This window comes from Artibeus jamaicensis, unplaced genomic scaffold (assembly GCF_021234435.1).
Source record: "Artibeus jamaicensis isolate MK-2021 breed Jamaican fruit bat unplaced genomic scaffold, CSHL_Jam_final contig_511, whole genome shotgun sequence".
Lineage (NCBI taxonomy): Eukaryota > Metazoa > Chordata > Mammalia > Chiroptera > Phyllostomidae > Artibeus > Artibeus jamaicensis.
In genome coordinates, this window is record NW_026521866.1 from 2,421,080 (window position 1) to 2,435,340 (window position 14,261).

Genomic DNA, 14,261 nt, shown 5'->3' on the forward strand with positions numbered 1-14,261 from the left:
AATATTATTGTAAATAATAGCTGTTCCATACAATTGTAAATACTTCACACCACCCCTCCTGGATCTTAGCCCATTTCACAGTTTCTTAAACTCTATTACTGTAGTGGTTAACTCTATTCTCTCACACACTACACCTATTTACTATTCTTTACTCTCACCTTACCTTAGAATCTGACCTCCAACAACCTCACTGCTTTCTAGATCCAACCCACAATTCTTCCCTCCCCAACAAGAGTCTTATCTTCTTTCCATCCTTTCTAAAAAGTGCCTAGTTGGGTGGAAGATCACAGTTAACACTATACATAGCCAAGGATCTTCTATCTCTTCTCTACCGGCTACTACTGTAAATGTCATGGAATACTTTCCTGCTGTCATAAACAATTTTGCCTTCCTCTCCAACTGATCACAAAAAAAGAGTAAGTGAAAGCAGTGAACACCAGGATACCCACTGGAAGAGGAAACCCAACAACAAAAGAACCACCAACAGATAATAAGAGAAGAACATGAAGGAGGGAGGGGAAACCACACCAACCTCAATCCAAGACCTATCGGATACACAACTAAATAGTGGAGAAACTACCCAGTACAAACAACTGAACAAGAACAAAAGAGAATCCTTAAAATCTTGTGCACATGGAATAACTAGCTTCAACACAACCTGCTTTCACCAGGACAACAAATGACAAGAGGTGGTGGACAGAGTGACCATTAGTTAACCAAATGGTGGGAAGGACCCAAAAAAGAAAAACACAAAAATGATCAAAACACAAACACAGACACACAGACAACTTAAAGGACAGCCCAAGACCAGTGAGCTTGGGAGATCAAGGAGACCACATCACTGAATCTCAAAGGTATTCTACCACAGCAGTTCACACCATAAACCCAGGGAGCCAGAACAAATCAATTTAAGAAGCTGAAGCTAACAAAGAGTCTCACAAAAAATGGGAAGACTAAGAACCAATCTCTAAATGAAAGGAGGAGAGGAAGCCTCAGAAAGAGCGCTAAATGAAACAGAGGCAATTCAACTATCAGATATTGAATTCAAATAGAAACTATCGACAAGGGCCAAGAAGAAATAAAAAATATATAATTTTTGAACTGAAGAACACAGTAGAAGGAATCAAAAGCAGGATAGATAAAGCAGAAGATTGGATCAGCAAGTTGGAGGACAAAGTAGAAGAAAAACACCCAGAAAGAGCAAGAAAAAAAAGGCTCAGAAAAAAATGTAGAGGGATTAAGAGAAATACAAGACAAGATGAAATGTAATAATATCCAAATAATAGGGATACCAGAAGGAGAATAAGAAGAACAAGGGATAGAAAACATATTTGAAAGAGTAATGAGAGAAAACTTTCCCAATTTGATGAGAGAAAAAGTCACACAAATCCAGGAAAGACATAGCATCCCAATCAAGAGGAACCCAAAGAAGCCCACTTCAAGAAATATCATAATTTAAATGGCAAAATTAGAAGACAAAGAGAGAATCTTAAATCCAGCAAGAGAGAAACAGGAAGGAACATACAAGGGAGCCCAATAAGGTTAGCTGCTGACTTCTCAATGATAATGCTCCAAGCAAGAGGAGAATGGCAAGAAATACTCCAAATAATGAGAACCAGAGGCCTGCAACCAAGGCTGCTTTACCCAGCAAGGCTCTCAATCAAGAGAGAAGGCCAAATAAGGAGCTTTCGAGACAAAAGAAGTCTAGAATACAGCTCCACCAAACCACCTCTGCAAGACATGCTAAAGGGACTGCTCCAAGGAAAGGAAGGAAAAGAGAGAGACAGAGAGGAACACAGGTACAAAAATGGAAATGAATAAGTACCTATCAATAATAACCTTAAATATAAATGGACTAAGTGCTCCATAGAAAAAAATAATATAGCTGAATAGATAAAAAAGCATAACCAACATATATGCTGCCTACGGGAGATGCACCTGAGGACAAAAGAGCTACACAGACTGAAAGTAAATGGCTGGAAACAAATTTTCCAAGAAAATGGACAGGAAAAAAGCCAAGGTAGCCATATTCATGTTAGACAAAATAGGCTTCAAAAAAAGGGCCATAAAAAGAGACCCAGAGGTCACTTCATAATACTCGAGGGAAGAATGCACCAAGAAGACATAAACATTGTAAATGTATATGCACCCAACATTGGAGCACCCAAATATATAAAGTAAATCTTAGAGAACTTCAAGAAAGATATTGGTAGCAACACAATTATAGTAGGGGATTTTAACACCCCACTGTCAAAAATGAAAAAATTTTCCATACAAAATATCAATAAATATACTGTACCATTGAACAACTCCCTAGATGAAATGGACTTAACTGATATATATAGAGCTCTTCATCCCAAAGAAGCTAAATACACGTCCTTTTCAAATGCACATGGAACACTTTCAAAGATAGACCACATGATAGGACACAAAACAAGCCTCAACAAATTCAAGAAAATTGAAATTATACCAGGCATTTTCTCCAACCACAAGTGACTGAAACTAGAAACCAACCCCAAGGGAAAAAACCCAAAACACTCAAAATCATGTAGATTGAATAGCATGCTATCAAACAATGAATGGGCCAAGAATGAAATCAGGGAAGAAATCAGAACATTTCTGGAAACAAATGAAAATGAACTCATGACAACCCAAAACTTATGGGATACAGTGAAGGCAGTCCTGAGAGGGAAGTACATAGCAATACAAGCCTACCTAAAAAAGATAGAAACATTTCAAATAAACAACCTAACCCTATGACTACAAGAACTCAAAGAACAATAACAAAAACAGCCCAGAGCAAGTAGAAGGAAGGAAATAACTAAGATCAGAGCAGAATTAAATGACAAAGAAATGAAAAGCACAATTCTAAGGATCAGTGAATCCAGGAGCTGTTTTTTTTTAAAGATAAACAAAATAGACAAACATTTAAGCAGGCTCATCAAGAAAAACAGAGAGAGGACCCAAATAACCACAATCAGAAATGAAAGAGGAGAGATTATAGCTGACACCACAGAAATACAAAGGGTTATAAGAAATTACTATGAAGAACTGTATGCCAAGAAATTTGAAAACCTAGGTGAAATGGACAAATTTCTAGAAAAATACAATAATACAAAACTGAATGAAGAAGAAGCAGAAAGCCTGAACAGACCAATAACAGCAGATGAAATTGAAGCAATAATCAGAAAATGCTAGACACACAAAAGCCCTGGACCGGATGGTTTCACAGGAAAATTCTACAAAGCATTTAAGGAGGAGCTAACCCCTATCATTCACAGACTATTCAAAAAAATCCAAAAGGATGGAAAACTCCCAAACTCTTTTAATGAAGCCAGCATCATCCTAATCCCAAAACCAGATAAAAAACACAACAAAGAAAGAAAACTTTAGGAAAGTATCACTGATGAATATAGACTTTAAAATCCTCAATAAAATATTGGCAAACCATATCCAACATTACATTAAAAAGATCATATACCATGAATGACCAAGTGGAATTTATCCCAGGGATGCAAGGGTGGTTCAATATTCACAAATCAGTAAATGTAAGACATCACATAAACAAAATCAAAGACAAAAAACACATGATCATATCAATAAATGCTGCAGAAAAAGCATTTGATAAGGTACAACACCCATTTGTGATAAAAACACTCAGCAAAGTGGGAATAGAGGGAGCATTCTCAACATAGTATAGGCCATATATGAGAGATCTGGAGCCAATACCATATTCAATGGGCAAAAACTAAAAACATTTCCACTAAGATCAGGAACAAGACAAGATTGTCCACTTTCAACACTTCTATTCAATATGGTATTGGAGGCTTTAGCCATAGCAATCAGACAAGAAACAAAAATAAAAGGCATCCAAAGTGCAAAGGAGGAAACAAAACTGTCACTGTTTGCAGATGACATGATAGTATACATAGAAAGTCTTATAGACTCCACCCAAACACTGCTCGACCTAATAAATGAATTTGGCAAAATAGTGGGATACAACGTCAATACTCAGAAATCAAAGGCATTTTTGTATACCAACAATGAAACAGGAGAAACAGAAATCAAGAAAAAATTTCATTTGACATAGCAAAAAGAAAAATAAAATACCTAGGAATAAACCTAACCAAGGAGGTAAAAGACCTGAATTCAGAAAACTACACAACACTGAAGAAAGAAATCAAGGAAGACACAAACAAATGGAAACATATGCAGTGTTCATGGATTGGAAGAATTAACATCATCAAAATGTCCATACTACCCAAAGTAATTTACAGATTCAATACAATACCTATTAAAGTACCAATGGCATATTTCACAGACATAGAAAGAACACTTCAAAAATTTATATGGAACCATAAATGACCCTGAATAGCAGCTGCAATATTGAGAAAGAAGAGCAAAATAGGAGGGATCACAATACCTGATACCGAAGTGTATTATAAGGCCACTGTAATCAAAACAGCCTGGTACTGGCATAAGAACAGACACACAGACCAATGGAACAGAACAGAGAGCCCAGAAATAAACCCAAGTCTCTATGGTCAATTAATATTCAACAAAGGGGGCAGCATCATAAAATGAAGTAAAAATAGCCTCTTCAACAAATGCTGTTGGGAGCACTGGACAGCTATGTGCAAAGAAAGAAAAAGAAAGAAAGAAAGAAAGAAAGAAAGAAAGAAAGAAAGAAAGAAAGAAAGAAAGAAAGAAAGAAAGAAAGAAAGAAAGAAAGAAAGAAAGAAAGAAAGAAAGAAAGAAGGAGGGAGGGAGGGAGGGAGGGAGGGAGGGAGGGAGGGAGGGAGGGAGGGAGGGAGGGAGGAAGAAATTCGAGCACCAACTTACACCATACACAAAATAAATTCAAGGTAGATAAAAGACTTAAATATAAGCCACGATACCATTAAAGTCCTAGAGGAGAACATAGGCAGGAACATTTTAGATATTTCATGCAGCAACATTTTTACGGATGTGTCCCCTAGAGCAAGGAACATAAAGGAAAGAATAAACAAATGGGATTTCATCAAAATAAAAAGCTTCTGCATGACTAAAGAAAACAGTATTAAAATAAAAATAGAACCAACTGTTTCTCTTGGCAAATCATTGGCAAATATGGGAAAACATATTTGCCAATGATTCCTCAGACACGGGTTTATTCTCCAAATTATACAAAGAACTTATATAACTTAACTCTAAGAAGAGAAGCAAACCAATAAAAAAGTGGGCAAAGGACTTGAACAGACTCTTGTCCAAGGAGGACATACAGAAGATCCAGAGTTACATGAAAAGATACTCAATATCACTAGCTATCAGAGAGATGCAAATTAAAACCACATGAGATACCACTTTACACCAGTCAGAACGGCCATCATAAACAAAGCAACAAACAAGTGTTGGAGAGGTTGTGGAAAAAAGGGGACCCTAATTCATTGTTGGTGGGATTGCAGACTGGTACAACCACTATGGAAAACAGTATGGAATTTTCTAAGAAAACTAAAAATGGATCTTCTTTTCACCCAGCAATTCCACTGCTGGGATTATATACTAAGAACACTGAAACACCAACCCAAAAGAACCTATGCACCTCAATGTTCATAGCACAATTTACAATAGCCAAGTGCTGGAAGCAACCTAGGTGCCCATCTGTAAATGAATGGATCCAAAAACCATGGTACATTTACGCAATGAAATTCTATGTAGCAGTAAGAAAGGAGCTCCTACCCTTTGCAACAGCTTAGATGGAAGTGGAAAGCATTATGCTGAGTGACATAAGCCAGGCATTGAAAGACAAATATTATATGATCACACCTTTAACATGAACCTAAACAACAAAACAAACAGAGCAAGCAAAATAAAAACAAAGACACTGAAATACAGAACAAGCGGACAGTGAGCAGAGGGGAGAAGGGAGGGAATTTAAGGGGAAAAGAAAGGGGAGGGATTTGGAGGAACAGGTATAAAGGACACAGGGACAAGAACTAAGGGGGATGGAAATGGGAGGGAGGTGGGGAGCACGGGACGGGGTGGGCTGGGATGGGAAAAATAGACAGAAAACTGTACTTGAAAAATAACTAAATAAAATTTTAAAAAAATAATGAATATCAAAATCTGATTAAATCACATCTTGTCCAGAAAGTAGTCGTAACATGTCCTGAAAGGCAGAAAAAGATAGAAGAAACTTTTATTTGTTATATCCAATAAAGATACATCTGCAATGAACTGTTTTTCTGTACTGCACTATAAAAGACCTTTTGTAATACTCAGCTTTTTAATAAACCACAGAGTAATTTTCTAATTCTTCTTTTTTTTAATTTCTTAATTACAATATTAAAGGGACTTTTCAAGTTTTGAGATGTAAGGCTTTGGAACTTTTTAAAAAGACTTTCTTAAAACATGCATGATACGGTCACAGCAATTTAAAACCAGTCCTGTGGGCATGACCAGCACACACAAAAGGTTTGTCCTTAGGTTATAACACATGGCTTCTTTGAAACAAAGCTGACAATGGAAAACATTTTGTCATCTTCAAGCATTATTTCTCAGATATAACACCAACAAGAGGTAAAGCTGAGAAGTACAAAGTGTCGTTAGCACCCTTCCATCTCTTCTATCAGTGCTGCTCTCTCTACTCCATGATTGTGTGTGTGTCTTTGCTGCCCTCCTTTCTGCATGTGGCACACCAAGACCTTACTTTTCTGATCCACTTCATAATCTCCCATGCTCCAATTCTCATAGACCTATATGTCTGTCACTCTATTTGTGGCAAGTGATGGTCTTGTTCACTTTCTATGCCCCATGGGTATCTGGAGATGTCCCTAGTGCATACCCTTGGAAGATCTTACAAAGAAGCCCAGTAGATGCTTAGAAAAGATTTGGTAGGACATGGAGGCCAAAGTGACACTCCTCTCTCTCTCACACTGGCACCAAATAATAAGCACAAACTTCTTGACTACATCCAATGCCCTCCCTTAAATCTCTCTTCTCATTTGTACACTTGCTATACAAATCATGTTTGTCATGCCTTGTCCTACTCTCCTTTAATTCTCTCTCTCACCTCCTATCTTATTTGCACTCATAATGGCGTACTGACTATTCCTCCACCGGCACCCCTAAGCCAGTATACAAATATATGTGTATGTGTGTTATCTTTCCACTCCTCGAGACTTTCAGAAATGAAATGAAAGCAAATATAATTATCGGCAATGATATACAGTGGGAGATATATGCTATGCAATGAAACTTAAAGGAACAAATTAAAATTTACTGAAAATATACAAGTAAATGGCAGTAGAATCTGATGAGTAAAGAAAAAAACCAATACTAGTAGTCATTTCAATTGCAGTTAGATTGGAATTTGATTTCTACAGCAAATCAGGACATCATTAGAGAGATAAGATCTCACAGAGAAGAAATCTAGAATGATGGCTTATTTTCATCTGGGATTAATTTCCCAGTACTCTTGAGAAAGCTCAGCACTAATTAGAAGCAGAGCATGCACTGGAACATTTTTTACTGTGTTCTTTCAGTACAAGACACATCAAAAATCCACTTTCCAAAATGATTACTTCTGGTCTTGTGTTTTCACTGCTTTGAGTCCCTTCCAAGCTTCTAACTTGCATTTCTCCAAATTTTCTATTCAACTCCTTTTCACATTTATTTTAATATTTCATTGTTCTCTTAAAAGAGGGAGGAGCAGTATCTGTGTATATCCCTTTTAATCGATTTGTTATGGCAATTACTTTTATTTTGTTTTTACTCTGAGGATGCTAAAGAGACTGCTGTTTCCCTGAAAGGGAGTGTTTTAAAAGTATGTGTAATACAACTGTCATTCCCACTGTACCACTTGTGGAGTATCCCCCAGGTATTTTCCTGAGTTTGTGAGACTCTAAGCTTCTAACAGTCTTGAAATTGATTTCTAAGACCTGTTTTAAGACAAGGCTACCTACCCTTACATTCTAGTCAAGCCCATTCACTAGTGATTGAGTAATAACTTAGAAAAAAAGAAGAATCTGGCCACAAGTTTCCTTCCAGAGAAGTTCTTGAGAAAAATGTTGTTTTCATTAACATAGCCTAGTAGCTTCCTACACTCCCCAACCAAAACTACAGAGCACCAGCTCTTTATCCTTTTCTTATGAGTAGCTAATGAGCCATTCATGACAGTACACTTGCTTCTGTTTTCTTGAAGCTTGTGTTTTCTGATTGGGAAATAACTGTTTCCAACAACACTGATTAATTTTACTATGTTATATCCTGAAATTTTCATAAATCTGATGTGAAAATAATATGAAAAATAGATGCCATTGATGAACTAAAAATATCAGATAGAATTATGCTAAATTGAACCACCTAGCAAACATTTCTTCTTCCCTTCCTTCTTTCCTTTTTTCCTTCCTTCTTCTTTTCTTTCTTTCTTTTGTATCCCATTAATCAAAATCATTCACTGACTTGTAAATATTAACCACATATCATGTGATGGGCACTGATTTAGTACTAGATAAACAAGGAAGTAAAGCAGATTGAGACACAAGGAAGTAGGCTGTGCCCATATCTGGAGAAGAGAATTCTGGGGAGAGGGGAACAGCCACTGCAAAGACTCCAAGAGGTGAGTGTGTACCTGGAAGATATAAGGAGGTGAAGAATTCCACAGCCAGTGGGACACAGAACATACAGTCAGAGACCTGAAAGGACTTTGGTTTTCACTCCAAGTAAGATGGTGTGTTGCCACCGTTCAAGGCCAGGCAGGTCCATAGTACTCATGTAGATGGAAAAATATTGACAGAGCTATTGGGATGTCTGGCATGGCTTTATTCATGGGTGGGCAAGCCACACATGCTGCAAGCTGCATATCTATTTGCATATCTCATGTTGTGGCCCCTGTTTCCCCACCATAGCACTCATTGTGGTACCTGTCCCCTTGTGTGTGTCTCATCATCATCACCCCCAGCAGGGAGTTCACTGTTTAAATACTAGAAGGGAACAAAGCTGGACAACTGCCAGAACATTATATAACATAACATAATTCTGTGCATGCAAGCTCACATCATGTGATGGGAAGAGTTTATCGGACCCAGTCTCAAGGTTTAGAGAACACTACTTATAAGGCCCCTCCAAGGCTATAGGAACACAGCTTCCCTTAGCTACCCAGACACCTGGGTAAGGAAGCTGACTGTTTCTACTTACTCTACAGATGAGAAGCCACTGGCAGGCTTTAAGCCAAAGAGTGGCACGATGTAACTTGGGTTTTAATCAGGCCACTATTGCTGCTGTGTGAAGACCAAACCATAGAGACTGTTCCCATCACATTTTCTAACAATCCTCATTTAAAAAATTTTTAAGACATTATCCATTTCCAATCACATAGCTCTATCTGAGGACAACATCTAAAATTATATAATGTATTAGTTATGCTACAGAAACTAATGACTAAAACAAATATGACTTCTTTGTAAAAGCAAAACGACTACTTTTTTGCATAAATCCAGCAAAGATTTGATTATTTGATTCTGGGCCACATCAAAATGAGAACAGATGCTCTCAAAAGAAGTACCCAGACTCAAAATCCTCAGCCAGCCTCATGCAGAAAGAAGGAGGGGAGACACTGCTCCTTGCTGTTCCTAGAAGCTCATTCTTTTTAAAATGGGCTCACATGTTGGCATGTTCACCTGTATCATTTTACCTATGTTAACTAACTATTTATTTTTATTATCATCCCTCTCTCCTGGGAACACTCATAAACTAAACTTGTCTCAGGGAAAGGTTTTAGATTATTGGCCAAATGATCCTACAAACAGATTGATCTTGCCCAGAACTCCTGTTATTTTAATAATTGAACTTTCATCATTGAGTACTGTCTGACACTGAGAACATTTGAGATGGTTATTTTATTTTTTCCCCAAGTGATTGAGTTTCTTCTTTGCTCTCTGCAATCCCCCAGCAGGGAAGGCAGCTGAGCCTGGGATTTAGACATTGGGATAACATTCTTAAATGTGGGAGCAGCTATAGCTTCCTTAAGCAACACAGTTTATCCCTTCAGCCTTTTAGAAGCAATAGGTGCAGTTGTGTGAACTGAAATTTGTGTAGTTAATTAGGTAGAAGTGAATATAAATATCTTGGCAACAAGCTGTAAATGCATTTACACATTGTTCCATAATAAGCTGACACCACTAAATGCCAATTTAAGAGATCTGGACAGCTGAGCTTGGTGTATATGCATTAAAATAGGCCTGGAGTGAGGCACAAATATCAAATGTATTATTCATGGAACACTTTGTCCAGCCATCACTGAGGCATGCCATTCACTGGGCAAGCAGTGATGGCTTTTGCTGAGCAGCACAACACACAGTCCTTAATCTATCAGCCTCCAGTCCCCAATAGCCCAAATCTTGACCAGAAACTGAAATGCGAATACTTATTAGAGATTATATTTTCTAATTTTTCTTACTTTAGTGATTTAAAATTTTTAGCTAGAAATGAAGAAAGGAAGATCTTTCCCTTCACTACAGAGATTGTTTATTGATTGACTGAGTTCCTGATCAATGGAAGAAGCAATTTGCAATCAAGAAAGTTGCCCAGAGCTATTTCAGCTACTGAATCAATGCCTCCATTTTTTTCTTCTTAACTTCCCTTACACAACTTCTCAGCCATGTAAAATAACTATTATTTTAGGGCTGGGTGGTGGATAAGGAACATTAATGATAAGAATGTGCTTCATATCACATAATATAACTTCCTTGTATTATTAATAATTATTAACAATTCACTTTTATTAATAATAATAACTTTATTTTAATAACTTTTATTAAAGTTTTCATATTAATAATTCACTTTTACCATAATAATGGTAAAAATAAATATAATAAATATTTATCATTAAAGAAAATAAAGATGATTGTATTTAATAATAAAGACAATTCACCATCTTAATTCACTTTCTGTTTTTTTCTTTCATTGATACATATAGTGAGTACTTCATGTGCTACTCATTCATTTCATCAACTAATACACCTGGAACACCTGTTCAGAAATAGAAAGGTAAGAAGGTACAGTCCTCCAGAAGCACAGAACTTCCTGAGGATGTAACAGAGTACAGCCAGGGACCACCAAAGAGGAATTTGTAATGGGGTCTAGAACTCAGGGTGACCAGGAAATATAAAAATATAGCACATCCTCACCCCCACAAGTCTGTACTGGGGCATGAGACACAGGAACAGGTCCACTGAGTTATTTTGCATATAAACAGTTGGCCAGCTTCACACCTCATGTGCAAAAATGGTTATTTTACCTATCTATAACAGCTAGCTAGCTTCATAGATATGTTAAGTAGCTGTGGCCAAGAGCCAAGGAGATGGGAGTGACTTTGACCCAGAATGTAATTGGGAGGCATCTCCTCTTGGTTACTACATATATGTGAGAGCTGGAGATGGTTCCCTCTACACTATGAGGCCACACCTTCCTGGACTAACTATAGCAACCAAGAAAGGCTGGAAAAATACAGGAATGTTGGCAGGTGTAGGCTGTTGTTGGAGGAGTCAGAAATGGGGTTGCAGAGGAAGATTTGCACTGGTATTTAAACCCAAGTGTGGCATCCATGTGGGTTTGAACCACACAGTTTTGGGGGCTAACCATGTAATTTGAGGCTCCCTTAACCACACAGCTTAGGAAGCAGGAAAGAAAGATGGAGCAGACATGCAGAGCTCTCCTTAGCAGTTTGGAAGTACGCGGGAGAAACACTGCAGGACTAGGGATGGGGACAACATGAGACCTTGCATGGAAGGAAAGAGGTGAAAGGACTCTTATTAGTGATCCATGAGAAAGTGCCATGTGGGTTTGGATTAAGAACTGGAGATCCCAGTGACATAGCTGATGGTGATAAGAACGGTGGGAGGCCTGCTAGCTGAGCATGATTACTGAGAAGAACTGGAAACTAGTCGAGCCACAGACTTCTTTTTCTTGAGAAATGATACCTCTGATTATCCTAGTTGGGCAAAGTGGGAAAAGGAAAAACTATGTGTGTTTGTGGATGTTTTAAGGAACTTTTAGCAACATTCTGCCATTACTCTAAATCTATATAACTCTTGAATATGTAGTTCTTTTACTTTTTATTAAACTCTAGTATTGAGAGCCACAATTCCTAAGGGCAGAGAGCAAGGCAAGCCTAGTACTGAGGGATCCTGGGGGAGGAGGGAGTCCATTCAGCAACAGTATCTGGTCCCCCTGATGGGACTGTTCTACAACAAGGGCACAACAGTGGGAGAGGAATCCATGTGTGCTGCCAACATCAAGAAAGATTTCCACCTCTTGAGTTGCATTCTCTACTTTCCAGCAACTAAACTTGGTGACATTACCATTGGGCTCAACTGAAAATAAAGAAAGCACAAATGAAAACTATCTGAATGGAGAGTTCTGGTCAAGATGGAGCATAGATAGAAACTCTTTGCTTCCTTGCACAATCAAAAGGAGGACAATTTAATAACAAAGAACAACCAGAACTGCCAGAACAACATTTGCATTGAAGTCCAACAACGAAGGAATCAAAGAAACTTTCATCCAGACAGTAGGAAGGGCAGAGAGCACACATGGGAGGGTGGCAGCTGGCAGACCATGTGGGCAATCTCACATCTGCATGCAGATAAGCCCAAGGAAACAACAGGGAAACGAGACAGACTGCAAAACCCAGGATTTCAGTTCAGGAAACTAAAGACTCAAAACCCCAGGCTATAAAAATCTGTGGAGGTTGTGGCAGCAGGAGAATCTCCCAGCCTCACAGAAGAGTTTGTTGGAGAGACCCATAGGGCCCTAATACATACACAAACCTGCCCACCTGTGAATCAGCACCTGAAATGGCACAATCCACTTGTGGGAAGCAAGGGAAGTAATGGAAAGTGGGACAACAGCAGAGGAAGTGGCTTTGTGCCCTCTCTGACTCCTCCCCCACAGACAGCACTACAACACAGCAAAGAGGGTTGTCCCACCCTGGCTAATACCTAAGGCTCAGCCCCATACCATATAACAGATGTGCTGGGACAAAGAAATATGGCCCAAATGAAAGAACAGATCAAAATTTCAGAAAAAGGACTAAGCAAGAAGGAGATAGACAACCTGTCTGATGCAGAGTTCAAAACACTGGTAATCAGGATGCTCACAAAATTGATTGAGCTTGGGCACAAAATGAAGGAAGAAATAGAGGCAACACAAAGGAAAATATACAGGGAACCAACAGTAAAGGGAAGGAAACCAAGACTCAAATCAAGGATTTGGAAAAAAAGGAAGAAATACATCCAACTAAAACAGAATGAAGAAATAAGGACATAAAATAATGAGGAGACACTTAGGAACCTCCAGCACAACTTTAAGTGTTCCAACATCCAAATCATGGGAATGCCAGAAGGAGAAGAGGAAGAGCAAAATATTGAAAACCTATTTAAACAAATAATGAAGGAAAACTTTCCCAATCTGGCAAAAGAAATAGACTTCCAGGAAGTCCAGGAACCTCAGAGAGTCCCAAAGAAATTGGGACCCAACAAGGAGAACACTAAGGTAAATCATAATTACATGGCCCAAGATTAAAGATAAGGAGAGCATCTTTTTTAAAAAATATATTTTATTGATTATGCGATTACAGTTCTATTTCACCCCTTCATTTCCCTCCACCCTGCACACCCCTCCCCCACCATCCCCCCCTTTAGTTTGTGACTACGTGTCTCAAGTTCTTTAGAGTCTATATTTCCCATACTATCATTGCCCTCCCACCTATCTATTTTCTACCTAACATCTATGCTACTTATTTTCTGTACCTTTTCCCCCCTTCTCCTTCTCCCACTTCCTGTTGCTAACCCTCCATGTGATCTTCATTTCTATGGTCTTGCTCCTGATCTAGCTTTCCTCTTAGTTTGTTTTTGTTTTAGGTGTGGTTCTTAGTAACTGTGAGTTTGTTGTCCTTTCACTGTTCATCTTTTTTATCTTCTTTTTCTTAGGTAAGTCCCTTTAACATTTCATATAACAAGGGCTTGGTGAGGATGAACTCCTTGAATTTGATCTTATCTGAGAAGCATTTTATCTGCCCTTCCATTCTAAATGGAAGCTTTGCTGGATAGATCAATGTTGGATGTAGGTCTTTGGATTTCATGACTTGGAATACTCTTTCCAGCCCCTTCTTGCCTGTAAGGTCTCTTTTGAAAAATCAGCTGACAGTCTGATGGGGACTCCTTTGTAGGTGACTGTCCCCTTAGCTCTTGCTGCTTCTAGAATTCTCTCTTTCATTTTAA